Source organism: Vipera ursinii, assembly GCF_947247035.1.
Source record: "Vipera ursinii genome assembly, chromosome: 1".
Lineage (NCBI taxonomy): Eukaryota > Metazoa > Chordata > Lepidosauria > Squamata > Viperidae > Vipera > Vipera ursinii.
Window position 1 is genome coordinate 224,085,076 of NC_139512.1, and position 14,442 is coordinate 224,099,517.

Sequence of the window (14,442 nt, forward strand, 5' to 3'; positions counted from 1 at the left end):
AGTCAAACTGTATTTTTTTTAAAAAAATCCAAAAATTAACGCTAGAAAGAAATGTAGGCATACTAAGTATATTGTTCACTTTCTGAACTTATCTCATGCATACTCACTCCTGCATACTTATCTACTAATTAGCTGGTCAGGCCACATTGGTGTTCTTAACACAGTTTGGCATGCCTAGTTTACACAGGACTTCCTTTTGTGTCAATAGTTCTGAAGTTCCCATACATTTTTATATTAACCAATAGCCTTGAACATTTTTATGACTAGCTATATGTTAGCATTTTACCATGCCAACTTACTGATTGGCATTAGATGCTGATGATAGTATATTGCCATTGATACACTGAAATGTGGTTTTCTGATATATAGAGAGCTTCAAGGTTCAGCTTTTATTGATTGTTGGTAGCACATCTACTTAATCAGATATTAACTCATTTACTTTCACTGACTTATATCTCAAGGTAATTGAGATATAAGTCAGAGTTAGCATTAGAATAGCAACAATATTTTTTCTTCATTTGTGAAATTCTAAGCACACGGTTTGTATTTGGTAAGTATGACCCAGAAACCTGTTTATTAAGTTTAGAGCATCCAAATTATTACTCCAAATTAACTTGCAAGTATTTTGTCAGAAGACTGAAAAACCCTTATTTTCTACTTATGACATATGACTTCAGGACCTGATGGTCTTCAAGAGTTCGATATCCATTTTATAGTCAGTATATATCAGTTGTGAAAGATTAGTACCACACATGAAGTTCTAATTAAATGATTTACTACTACTCATGCTTATGCACAGGAATCTACTCAACTAACAGGTTAGCACTATCTTGGCATTAAATAAGAGTCAATGGAATTCAAGAGGCATTGGACTTAGTCCATTTGTGGCTACAAAGAGACTCTAGACTGATTCCTCTTTTGACTCCACCCCCAGTTTCTGTCACTCCTTCTACGGTAACATATATCCTTAAATTGTATAAAACTGACTGAAAAATGATTTTTTTCTAGGTTTTATAGTCTTTTATTCTAGCTACAAATATTGTTTTTACTTTGTTTGAAATCTGCTGTTTTAATTTGGACTTGCTTGATTTTAGACCTTTCTGAGAAAGTATAAAAGGAGTTTGAAAACATTTATGCCACCATATATTACCATATGGAACAGATATTACCAAATAAACCTCACTCCATAGTTATTTGCCTGTATGGAGCCTAACTTTATTGTCTCTCAGATCTAATGGCTATCTTGACTCAGATTCACCATGAATGAATGATTGTAGTAAGAAGAGAAATATTGGTGTCAGTCAGTTGTGCCTTCCAGCTAGTGTAACTTTCCTTTGTATCAAAAGGTGACTAGAGCAAATAGCCATACTTGCTCTACTCTTATCTTCTAACAAAAAGTTTGTGCGAAATGTCTATTTTGCCAAATCCACAAATAGGAGGAAAAATTGATATAGCATCTAGACTTTATATTTTCAGAAACAGGAAAATCTGAAGTTATATCTCAGTTTCTCTAAAATGACCTTGATCTAAACTAAAATCATAACATACATAATATAATGATTTGGGGTCAAGCTATAAGAGAACAGAAAGGAAGGTAAATAAGAATAAGAGGCCTTTTATATCCTTGCCTAAAGCAAGAGAGGCATCTTGTTAGAAAGTTATTTTTAATCTTTGACTTTTAATTTCTGATTTCAGCTAAAAAGTGCATTTCCTGGTTATAATCTTGGTGAAATTAGGCCCAGCATCTTAGTTTTTACCCTTGCTTAAAACTTGCATATAGGACCATCACATGGTTTCTGAGGAAATGGGGCAGCTATTAGTCTAGAGCTTTAGCTGGCTACTAGGAAACAAGAAGCCATTGTAGGTATTATGTAGTGGGTTCTAGACCGCATGGAATGACGTCAGACTGATGAGTACAACATAGCAGCTCTTTATTGATGGTAGAACTGTACTGAGGGTTTGGGTTTACCTGAGTCCTTATATATACCTGGCCAGGTATCCACCTGGCCAATCCATTTGAACCTGGTATTCCTGCTGAGACATAGCCCGGTACAGCACCACCTGGTGGTATAAGTAGCGCTGTTGCTATGTTGTCCCCCAAACCCATACACAACACCCCTCCCCTTTTAAGAACAAACAATAATGATTCACACAACAACTGCACACTAGAACGCACTGAGTACAATTTAACCATTACACGTCAATCCTACCATGCCCTTCCGCCCCCCTCATGACCTAACATAGTCAGCCAGATAGGCTGGTGGCCTATTTGCCTGTGATGACTGCCTTAGGGTTTCCCCCTTGACTTGGACAACAGGGTCAGTGGATATGGCTTGGTTGGGCTTCTCGTGTTGACTCGTCCCCAGGTCAGACCCTGCGACTGGATTGTCCTGATCGTCCTGAGGCGGTTGTTGTCTGTGCTGACCCAGTCTCTCCAGGAACAGTTCTGGGTCCCTGAAGTCCTCCACCAGCTCAGGTTCTTCATGTTGATCTGTTGGTTGTGAGGAATGGCTCCCCTGTTGAATTTTTCCCAGTGGCCTTTCAGGAACCCATCTCCTAACTTGGTCTATGTGTCATCGGATCTGACAGTCCCCCTCCACCCCTACAATGTAGGACAAGGGCCCTGTTCTGTCAACCACCATGCCAGGAATCCACACATGTCCTGGCCCATAGTTCCTGGCCCAGACCAGTTCACCTGTGTCTAGTTCCCTAGTTGGGTTGGGTTGCACTGTTTCTGCAGCCACCCCGTCAGGGTGTAGCCTGTCCAGCTTGGTGATGAGCCATCTGCCCCAACGCAGTTCCGCTGGGCTCTTCCCTGTTTCTGTGCAAGGTGTGGAATGCTGAGCCAGCAGGAACTGAGCCAACCTATGATACCAGTTTCCGCTGATGATATGCTTCAAAGCATCTTTGGTTGTTCTCACCATGCGTTCTGCTAATCCATTGGTCGACGGGTGAAAGGGTGCAGATGTGACGTGCCTAATCAAGTTGGCCTTCAAGAAATCCTGGAATTCAACAGAGGTGAATTGTGGGCCATTATCCGAGACCAACACATCAGGAAGGCCATATGTGGCAAAGAGCCCCCTGAGCACTTGGATTGTCCTGGCCGAGGTCATGCTAGTGACTGGTACTACCTCTAACCATTTGGAATGGCTATCTACCACCACTAGAAATAGCTGACCTTGGTATGGACCAGTGTAATTGATGTGGACCCTGGACCATGGAGTGTGTGTTGCCTCCCATTTGTGGACAGGCGCATGTGGCAGTTCAGGCCTGGACTTTTGGCATACATAGCAACTGTGCACCTGTTCCTCTATGGCCTTGTCCAGGCTTGGCCACCACAGGTAACTCCTAGCTAATGCCTTCATCCTCACTATACCTGGGTGCCCTTCGTGTAATGAATCTAAGACCCTGTCCCTTAGTCTCTCAGGTACGATGACCCTGCTACCCCACAAAAGGCATCCCTTATGGGCAGACAACTCATGCCTCCGCATAAAATATGCCTGAAATTCCGGACCTGGGCTCTTCTCTTGCCACCCAGTGACCACCCATGCCAGGACTCTGCTCAGGACCCTGTCAGCTGTTGTTTCCGTGGCAATGTCCTTTACGTGTAGAGGGCATTCAGGTAATTCCTGGATGGCCAGTATTTGTTCTGCAGGCACCGGATCATTCAGCATGTGTAAGAGGTAGCTTACTTAGTCCATCAGCATGACCCATATCCTTTCCTGGTTTATGAACTAGTTTGCAGTTGTATGTGGATAGGAATATGGACCACCTGAGCATTCTAGTGGATAGGATTTGAGGGGTTTGCCTGTCTGTCATGAACAACCCTAACAAGGGCTTGTGGTCCATGAATATGGTAAATTCTCTGCCATACAAGTAGTCATGGGATTTTTTGACTCCAGCCACTATTGCCAAGGCTTCCTTATCGATTTGTGTGTAATTTCTCTCAGCCGTTGACAGTGTCCTGGATTAATAGGCAATGGGTTTTTGTTCTCCAGTCTCTTCTAAGTGACTCAAAACTGCACCCACTCCATAGGGAGAAGCATCACACGGAATGAAAATGGGTTTCTTTTGTATGAAATGAGTGACAGTGGAATTACTGGATAGTAGTTCCTTAAGAGTTTGAAAACTCTGCTCATGAGCCTTGGTCCAGGTCCAAGTAGCTCTCTTGTCTAACAGTCTGTGTAAAGTCTCAGCAATGGGTGCTTTATGTGGCAAGAATGCATGATAGAAATTAAGCAACCCCAGAAAAGCTTGCAACTCTGCTTTGTTCTTGGGTGTGGGGGCCATTTTTATTGCCCTTACCTTGGAGTCAGTGGGATGGATTCCCTTGGCATTGATCCTGAACCCCAAAAATTCTGTGGATGCAACCCCAATTTGACATTTGTCCTTCTTAAGTTTGAGTCCTGCAGCACGAAACCTACTTAAAACTGCCTGTAACCTTTCAGCCAGTACTTCTTCTGATTCCCCAGCAATGAGGACATCATCAAAGTAAGGGCATACCCCAGGAATGCCCTTCAGAGTCCTCTCCATCACCTCCTGAAAAATTCCTGGAGCTACAGAGACACCAAACTGTAAACGGTTAACTCTGAAAGCTCCTCTCTGTGTTACAATTGTCTGAGCATCAGCTGTCTCCCTGGTAACTGGGAGTTGCTGGTACACCTGCGTGAGGTCTAGCTTCACAAAGATGGTGCCACCCTGTAATGAGGAGAGGATGTGGCTGATCGTCAGAACCGGGTAAGCGTGCGGATTAAGGGCCCGATTTACCGAAGCCTTATAATCCGCACAAATTCTCACCTCCCCATTAGCTTTCATTTGGGGTGACAATGGGGGTCTCCCACTTTCCTCCTTATACCGGCTCTAACACCCCCTGCTCTACTAACTTACCCAATTCGCTCTCAATCTTATGCTTGAGAGCGAAGGGAACTTTCCGGGGTTTAATTCTCACGGGTAGCACATTTGGGTTCAATTTCAATTTAATGGGGGGGCTGTTGTACCTGCCTAATCTTCCGTTGAATACGTCCGCAAACATTTTGCAGATGGATTCGAGGCTTCTGTCCTGGGTGCTATGGATTCCCGAGATCCCTATACCCAGAGCCTCAAACCAATCCAACCCCACTAAACTAGTCCTCCGGCCTTCGGCCACGAAAACATCCAAGTGCCCAGAGAAGTTCCTAAAATCCACCAATAGAGTAGCCTCCCCCCTAATTTTTACCGGGGCATGTTGAAAATCGGTTAGCTTTAAACTGGTAGGTCTCAGATGAGCCCACCACTTGCTCTGGCCGCAAACAGTTTTAAACGTCTCATAAGAAATTATTGAGACAGCGTAGCCGGAGTCAAGCTCCATTGTGCAAGGTACACCTTGCAGACGGACCTCTAGTTTAATTTTGGGGGTGATCAACCGGTTGATTCCCATGTGGGAAATGGCCCTCTGGGTCTCAAAAAAATTCGTAGTGATGTGCTGGGGGGTCTTAATACCTTTCAGCGATGTGACCATCGGTTGCAGTTCATGCAGGCTGTCCTGGGAATGATTCCGGCAAACGGCTGCACTGTGTCCCATCTTGCTGCATGCCCGACACTTCGCAGCTCAGAATTTGCAAACCGCTCTTGCATGGTTCCCCCCACAGCCAGCACATTTTGGAATGGATTCTCTGCAACTGCAACTGACACATTTGTTGCATTTGCTGGCCGTTGTGGGCTTCTGCTGATTTCCTTGATTGTCGCGCCTCGGTTGTCTTTGATGTACAGCATCGATCTCTGCCTCCTCACTCGCTTCACTGCTCCCGCTGTTCGCAGCTTCCCCGGAATGGACAGATCCTCCTGGGCTGCTGGGTCGGGGATGATGGGTCACGTTCACTGCTCCTGTGGCGGCCTCGTTAGCCAAGATCTCATCTTGAGCATCTTGGAGTGTGATGTCAGGTTGGGCATATAGGCGTTGTTGTAGCCACTTGTCTCGGTGACCACATACCAGGTGATCACGAAGCCGTTCTTCTAAGTTGCTGAACTTGCACAAGCGAGTGGCCTCTCTCAGGGCTGCAATGAATTCAGTGGCTGACTCTCCCGGCCATTGAAAACGCTGTTCGAACTGGCCTCGTCAAGCCAGCTCTAACATTCGCGGTTTGAAATGTGCATTTAGCTTCTCTGTGAGGTCCTTATATGTTACAGTCTCGATTGCCATTGGCGCAAACAGGCTGACGGCCAGATCATCGATCGCTGGCCCGCTCATGCATGTCAGAACTGCTGCTTTTTGATTGTCGTCAGTGATCCGGTAGGAACCCTTCGACCTGGCTCAGGTGTGAAGCACATCTCTTGGGATGGCGAATATCGAACACCGGAATCTGGCCGAACTGTGCCATCGCGTGTCTGGTCCTGTGGAATCTGCCTCAGTGAAAGGAATTGGAGAAAGATGCCTCTTTCTCCTACCCTAGTGACTCTAGCTAGTGATTCAGCTAGTGACTTCAGCTCTGAGAGAAACAGCATCCCACCTTGGTCGCCACTATTGTGTAGTGGGTTCTAGACCGCATGGAATGACGCCAGACCGATGAGTACAGCATAGCAGGTCTTTATTGATGGTAGAACTGTACTGAGGGTTTGGGGGTTACCTGAGTCCTTATACATACCTGGCCAGGTATCCACCTGGCCAATCCATTTGAACCTGGTATTCCCGCTGAGACATAGCCCAATCCACATCAGTCCCAGTACAGTGCCACCTGGTGGTATAAGTAGCGCTGTTGCTATGTTGTCCCCCAAACCCATACACAACAGTAGGTGAAAGGGCTAATGTTGACAAGTAAAATAGCGCTAAGTGAACTGTTTGTGGGTGAGAAACTGGGCCCTTTATTTTAACCATGTCAAAGGTTAACCATTCATTTGACTTAAGATAATTTTATAGGGGCTGAACTGTTCGTCTGGATTTTATTCGTGGTATGACCCTTGTCTCTGCCACCAGCTACTAGATGGTTAATTACTAGATAATTCCAGGCAAGCCTTTCCCTCTGAGCTGCATCCCCCTGTGTGTAAAATGTGAATCAAAGGATATAATTCGGTTCTTGAAAGGATTACAAAAAGCGTGGTTATAAAACATCTTGAAAACATGAAAAGTGCTACTCAGCTTCCAAATGTAATTTTATTTATCTTCTCAAATTGAAGTTATTTCTCAACAGCTGGGATTTGGAGATATATGCTCTTGAATTTGGAAAAAGCATAGAACCATCATGGCATATTGCTATCATAATTTAACTGCAAAACAGTTAACATGATTGCTCAAAAGATTCACATGTAAACAGTTGAGGGGGGGGGAAATACCCCTAAATCATAGTTTTTGTTCTGTGCCTCTCAGCAGCTTCATTGGAATTATTTTTACTACAAGTCGACCCTTGTTTCTTTCACTCTTGTTACTTATGGGAATACCTTCTTTAGACAGATTCAGTGGTGGCATTCAAATATGTGAACAACCAGTTCTCTGTGTGGATGCTGCTTCCAGAAGTCCATTCTGGGCCTGGGCAACAAAAAATTAGCTACTGGTTCTGCCGAAGTGGTGCAAACCAGCTGAATCCCACCACTGGACAGAGTCCATCTGCCTTGTGTATTATCCTCTGGAGAGATCAGGAGGATGAGGAGCTGGCGAAAAATATGAGCAATGGCAGTCTCCTCATTTTGGAATAAATTACCCCATGAGATCATGCTTTTACTGCTTTACCCCCACCATCTGACCCACGTGTTCAGGAAACACCATCACACTATTTCAGATGATATTTGGGAAATGAATTTTAATGGAAGACAGCAGCAAACTTTAAAAGATTTCAATGTTCTAATGTTACAGATTTTTTTTTAATGGAATTGAAATTTACAAACCTAGAATGTGCCATGACTGAGAAAAATGAGTGATTATGTAATCAGAATAACACAGAATACCTTGAAACAAAGGTCGTTATTGCAAATAACGGGCAATATTTTAAATATTGCAAATTTCCTGCAAATTGTTAACATGAAAAGCTAATGAACGTAATGAGTGCCACCTTCACTCTGAACTGGGGATAGCAAAGGAACTGCAGATTACCATTTTAATTAATCACCTGTTCCTGATCCTTAAAAGTTAACAACTTTTAAACTTCCGTATGAATATTGTTAGAAATTGTAGGAACTGCTGCTAGACATGTGTAGCACACTCAAAGAAGAAAACCTAATGGTATAGTTTACAGAAAATGTATTTGCTTACTTAACAAATATCTTAATGTAAAAATAAGATGATGACTAAAGAGGTTTATCTCAGTAAAATTGTTAGATTTATATAATTATTTTTGACATGAAATGAAGTTACCGGTTTAAACGCTCTTCATATTTTAAGCATGTTGACATTTACCAATTATAATTTTCCTGGCTGCTCCATATATTTAATTCTTTTTTTTGTATTATGTTCATAGCTTTAATTGATTTTATGATTGTTCGCCACCCAGAGTCACCCGTTTAAGATGAGCAGCCATATAAATTGAATGAATGCATTTGATTATTTGTTTATTTCTTAATGAATGTATAAACTTAAATTTTAAGATCAACCTTTCAACTTAATGAGTACTGTTCTTGAAAGTTATACTTGTACAATTCTAACATGCATCAATTAGGCAAAGAAGGGGTTGTACAGATAGTCCTTGACTTATGACCACAATTGAGCCCAAAAGTTTTGTTGCTAAGTGAGAGGGAATTTTTGTTGCTAAGTTTTGTTGCTAAGTTAAGGGAATTTTGCCCCATTTTATGACCTTTCTGGCCACAGTTGTTAAGTGAATCACTGCAGTTGTTAAGTTAGTAACATGGTTGTTAATTGAATCTGACTTTCCCTTTGACTTTTCTTATCAGATATTTTCAAAAGGTGATCACACAACCCCAGGGCACTAATTTAAATATGAATCAGTTGCCAAACATCTGAATGTTGATCATGTGACTATGGAGATGCTGCTGTGACTATGGGGATGGTTATAAGTGCGAAAAACTGTCATAAGTCACTTTTTTCAGTCTCATTGTAACTTTCAATGGTCACTAAAGTGAACTGTTGTAACTCGAGGACTACCTGTATTTGCTTGTCCTGTGTTGAGGATGCTTGAACATAGAAGACTTGAAGTATATTTAAAAGCAAGCTCCATTCTATCAGAGGAATTTATGGGTAGAAAAGAGGAAAAATTTCATTTCACTTGGATTTTTAAATTAGTTTATCCTATGGCTAAAACAGAATTTATCTGGGTTGAAATGCAGATTTCTAGAATTGAGTTATGTTTCTTTATTGATTTGACTTGATTTTTATCCCATTTTTATTATTGCTTATAAATAACTCAAGGCAGTAAACAAACTTAATTGTCCTTCCTCACAAACATGTTTATTAATGAAAATAATTCACAGCTATGTTTATGAGGAAGACAAAAGGCTTCACACATTAGGGAATATTTGAACTTGACTGATGTAGAAATAGAGCTGAATATAAATGGAAAAATAAACTTCTGAGTTACATCAAAAGTGATAGATTCTTCTTATCACTACTTCATAATATGTCAAGGGAGCAAGATGTAAAGGTATTTCTACGTTTCCATTATTCCAGCTCGGCACCTAATAAAAACTGGCCCTCAGAAATCTTAAGTTGCTACCAAGGATGCTGTTTGTTCAGAGTCACATAATATTGAGTGAGTTTATAGCATTTTAAAGAGCTAGAGTGATCCGATTGAACACAAAGGGCAAATGGGGGTCCCATTTTAACATGCCTTAATTTTTAAGCAACAGGAAGAAGTTGAAACGGTCCTTTTTAAAAAACAACAACAACCAAATAACATACAGTGATTTCCCCATATATGCAACATAAAGCTCCTCCAGTATTTTAAAAGGAAAATCTAAATTGTCCAGCATTGTTATTAAATTAAAACATGATAAATGATTGTCACAGTTTAAGTTCTTGAAAATGCATAGAAAAACTATTGGGGAGGGGGAGATGTGTTTATAAAATACTTAAAATGTTTGACAGGGAAGGCCTATTTATAGAAAAGAATGTGTGCAATTTAAAGATACTATTTCATGCAGATTCCAAATCTTGAACCCCACAGATAAATGCTTGTCAAATGTTTTAATGATGAAGGCTTATGCAGAAGCAGTATTTGAAATTTTGCTTGCTAAGAATGTACATATCAGACTTGTGACTTCTCGTGCAGTTTAAAAGCATATTATCAAAATATTTGTAGTTGGGAAAATGTATTCTTTAAACCAGACATGTCAAACACAAGGCCCGGGGGCCAGATCCGGCCCGCGAAGTGGTTTCATGCGGCCCGCGAAGCCATCCTGGAAACAGTGAGGGAACGGCCCCCACTGCCTTGGCCCTGGCCCAGAGACCCTCCTTCTGCGAGAGATTCTCAGATCTGTCCCACTCTTGCCCAGGCCCCCATAGGCACCCTTGATGTGAACGATGTAGAGCTGGCCATGCCCACCCCCCACCCAGGCCATACCCACCCAGCCCCCTGAGAGCAACCGCAATGCTGATGTGGCCCTCAATGAAATTGAGTTTGACACCCCTGCTTTAAACAATAACAGGAAGATATACTTAATAGCTCCCTTTCATGGCAAAGGGCAAAAAAATCAAGGAATAAACATAAAATACTTCAAAATGCAAAGAAATGAAAATTGGGACTGCCTGACTTGAAATTGCCTGCTGCTTAGTTTGGAAAAGAGAATTGGTTGTGCTGAGAAATAAGTTCTTAGAATTAGAAGGGCATAATTGGAGGTTTGGATGATAAGGTTTCCTAAAAATGCCTTCATGAGTCTCAGCACAAGTTTTTTGCAGGAAAGAAATAGTAGGTAAAGAAAGATGATTAATTTATTGATATATCGATGAGGATCAGTGACAGTTGTTAGAGCAGATATAGGGAGAATATAAAATTAAGTCAAGAGAGCAATTGGTTGCAGAGGGATATTATTTTCAACTGTTTGCACAGTTAAAAGAAATTTAAGATAAATAAATAATAGGATATTTGGAATTGAGCACCAGAATATAGTATTTGAAGTTGGACTAGGAGAAAATTATGAACATATAATTGCTAAAATGCATAAAGTTTTATTGAAACATGAAAGAGAAGAAGTGAAAGACTGTATGATAAAATGGACTAAGAACTTTGGATACAACATACAGATGGAACAGTGAGAAATATGTGGCTTAAAAGGATTGAAATGTACATTATGTTATATTTTAAAAGAGATTTTTTTTATAAAATGATGTACTGTTGGCATTTGACTTCAGAAAAAAATGTCTAGAATGTATACAGCACTTCAAATTTATATTGGAAATGTGGGCAGAATGAAGGGTCATGTTCCTGATGGACTTGTAGAAAAGACTGAAATGTTTGATTCAAATACATATAATGCTGCAGGTGATGAAGGTTCTACTTAAACCAGATGTCAACTCTACAACGAACCTGGCTGCAGCCATTTTTGTCGTTCTAGGTTGCCACAAGAAAGGGAGGGGGGAAAGGTATTTCTGGTAGTCTAAACATGAGCAATTCTTGTGGGAACCAAGGTCATTCCCATACCAAAGGGAAGAAGGAGGATTGTTTAGTCAGAAAGCCCGCCAAGTTGTGCTATTGGACAACATGTATAGAGGGGTGGGAATTGTTACATTGCATTACTTTGATTCTTGGTGGCGGGGGAAAACTTTTCTTACTGGAATTAGTGGACAGTCATTTAGAAAAGAAACAGGTCAGATTATTTTTCCATATAATTACAGCTGCAAGACTATTATAGATGTAAAAATGGAAATACTCTGAGATATCCACATTGGAGGATTGGTGAAGATAACAAAACTAGCAGAGATGGTAAAATTAACTTGTTGGATTAGGGAAAGTTCAGTAATTACATCTATTAGTGACTAGAAACCCCTTATGGACTTTTCGTTTTTTAAAAAAAGATAAAAATGAACTTATGTTTTATGAGTTTGAAAATTAGAAAGGGTAACTTGTGGAAAGAAAGGAGTTATAACATTACTGTAGAGAGGGCAAAATGTAAATGTATCAATAACCTATTAAGAAGATCAGAAGCTGCTTCTTATTTTTTTTATTTTTTTCCCTATTTATCTTTCACTTCCTTATTATTTTTCTGTATCCTTTAATTAAAAACAGTATTGCTAATGTTGTGTGGTATGAACTGAGTGACAGTAAAAGGACAGGAAAACTTTGGCTACAGTATTTTATCTTACTTTTCCTTTCCCAGAAAGCAAACTCAGGTAAGAAATTTAAAGAACAGCTACCATTTCATGTCACCTTTTACAAATTTGTTTCTCAAGCTCCTTCAGTAATTTCTCAGTTATGTGACAAGAAGAATGAGAGTGCACAGAAGCTAGTTTCAGAAGAGTAAACGTGTCAACAGAGGAAAGCATTCCCAAAACCATCCCAATAAACTACAGGTCCTTAGCTTAAAGGACCTTCTGTGCTTGTTTACAATGAGAGACCCACACGTTACATGTGCTGCACCTTCCCTGAAATGCAAGAGTTAACAAAAGACATGAAAATGCCATAAGGAAAAGCATGGCTGAAATGAGGGAATAGAATAATAGAATCATGGAGTCAGAAAGAGATTTGGAGGTCATCTGCTTAGTGAGAATCCACTAGAGCAGGGGTGTCAAACTCAATTTCATTGAGGGCCGCATCAGCATTGCGGTTGCCCTCAAGGGGCCGGGTGGGTATGGCCAGGGTGGGCGTGGCCTACTGGGTGGGCGTGGCTAGAGTGTGTATGGCCTACTGGGTGGGTGTGGCCAGCTCTACATCATTTGCATCAAGGGTGCCTATGGGGGCCTGGGCAGGAGTGGGACAGATCTGAGGGTCTCTGGCAGGAGGAGGGTCTCTGGGCCAGGGCCAAGGCAGTGGGGGCCATTCCCTCACTGTTTCCAGGATGGCTTCGTGGGCCGCATGAAACCACTTTGCGGGCCGGATCCGGCCCCCGGGCCTTGTGTTTGACATGTCTGCATCTCTTTGAAGATCTCTGTTTGAAGACCTCCAGTGAAGGAGAATTCTTCACTTCACAGTGAGAGCCAGTGTTGAAACCTTGTAGAGCAGGGGTCTTCAAACTTGGCCCTTTTATGACTGTGGGCTTCAACTTCCAGACCAGGGCTTTTCAACCTTTTCACCCATTGTACCACTTTTAGGATATGGCAACATCCGGTTACCACCAGTCCCCTAGCAAGGTGTCAAAAACTTGATGACCAAAAAAAGAAAAAAGAAAAAAGTGATGAAGTACAGGTAGTCCTCAACTTACAACAGTTTGCTTAATGACTGTTCGAAGTTACAATGGCACTGAAAAAACTGCCCCCCAAGCCACAGCCGAGCAAGACACCTGCCTGCCTGCCAGGTGGTGCTCTTCTTCCTGTTCGAGGTTTTCATTGTTGTGAACATCTGTTAAGGATTGGCAGCGGGGTGGGGGGTGGGGTGGGGGGAGTGTTTGGTTTTTATTCCCCCGTCTGCTGGGTGGTTGCAGCAGGTTTTGGTCACTTCACATGACCCTGGAACACTGTGACCATCATAAATATGAATCAGTTGTCAAGCATCTGAATGTAAATCACAAGACCCTGGAGATGCTGTAACATTCCAGTTGATCAGTGCTTCTTCTGGACTCAGCAGACATGCCGGGATCAACTCTGAGCTCCAGCTGGAGCCTGGCACTGATCCTGGCACTTCTGCTGAGCCCTCACAACCTTGCAGCTCCAGCCATCTCTTGGTCAAGGTTGTGCAGTGCTGACACCGGTTCAGCTCATTCCCCTCCCCCACTACCACTTTTCTAGGATGGTCGCATACCATCTGCCAGCTGCCAATGTACCACAGGTGGTACCCATACCACTGGTTGAAAAGCCCTGTTCCAGAATTCCTCAGCCAGTGAGCTGAAGTCCAGAGGTTGCTGAATTACAGTTCCCACCATGTGTTCTCATTGGACATGACGGTTACTTCTTCAACATTTGATGGGCCACAAGTTCATCATTCCATGCTAAACTTTGCTTAATGCTATCCAAATGGATAGAAACTGGGACAGATTTTCTCAGCCAATGATATACAGATAGTCCTCAACTTATGATCACAACTGAGCCCAAAGTTTATGTTGCTAAGCAAGACAGTGGTTAAATGAGGTTTGCACCATTTTATGACATTTCTTGCCATGGTTGTTAAGTGAATCCTTGCTATTAAGTTAGCAACATGTTTGTTAAGTGACCCTGGCCTCCTCATTGCTTGTCAGAAGGTTGCAAAAGGGCATCATATGACCCAAGAAGACTGCAGTTGTCATAACTATGAACCAGTTGGATCACATGATTATGGAGATGCTGCAAAGGCCATGTGAAAAACAATCATAAGTAACTTCAAACAATCAGTAAACAAATGGTTACAACTTGAGGATTACCTGTAGTCACTTTCTGAAGTATTATAATGGACTGGCCTT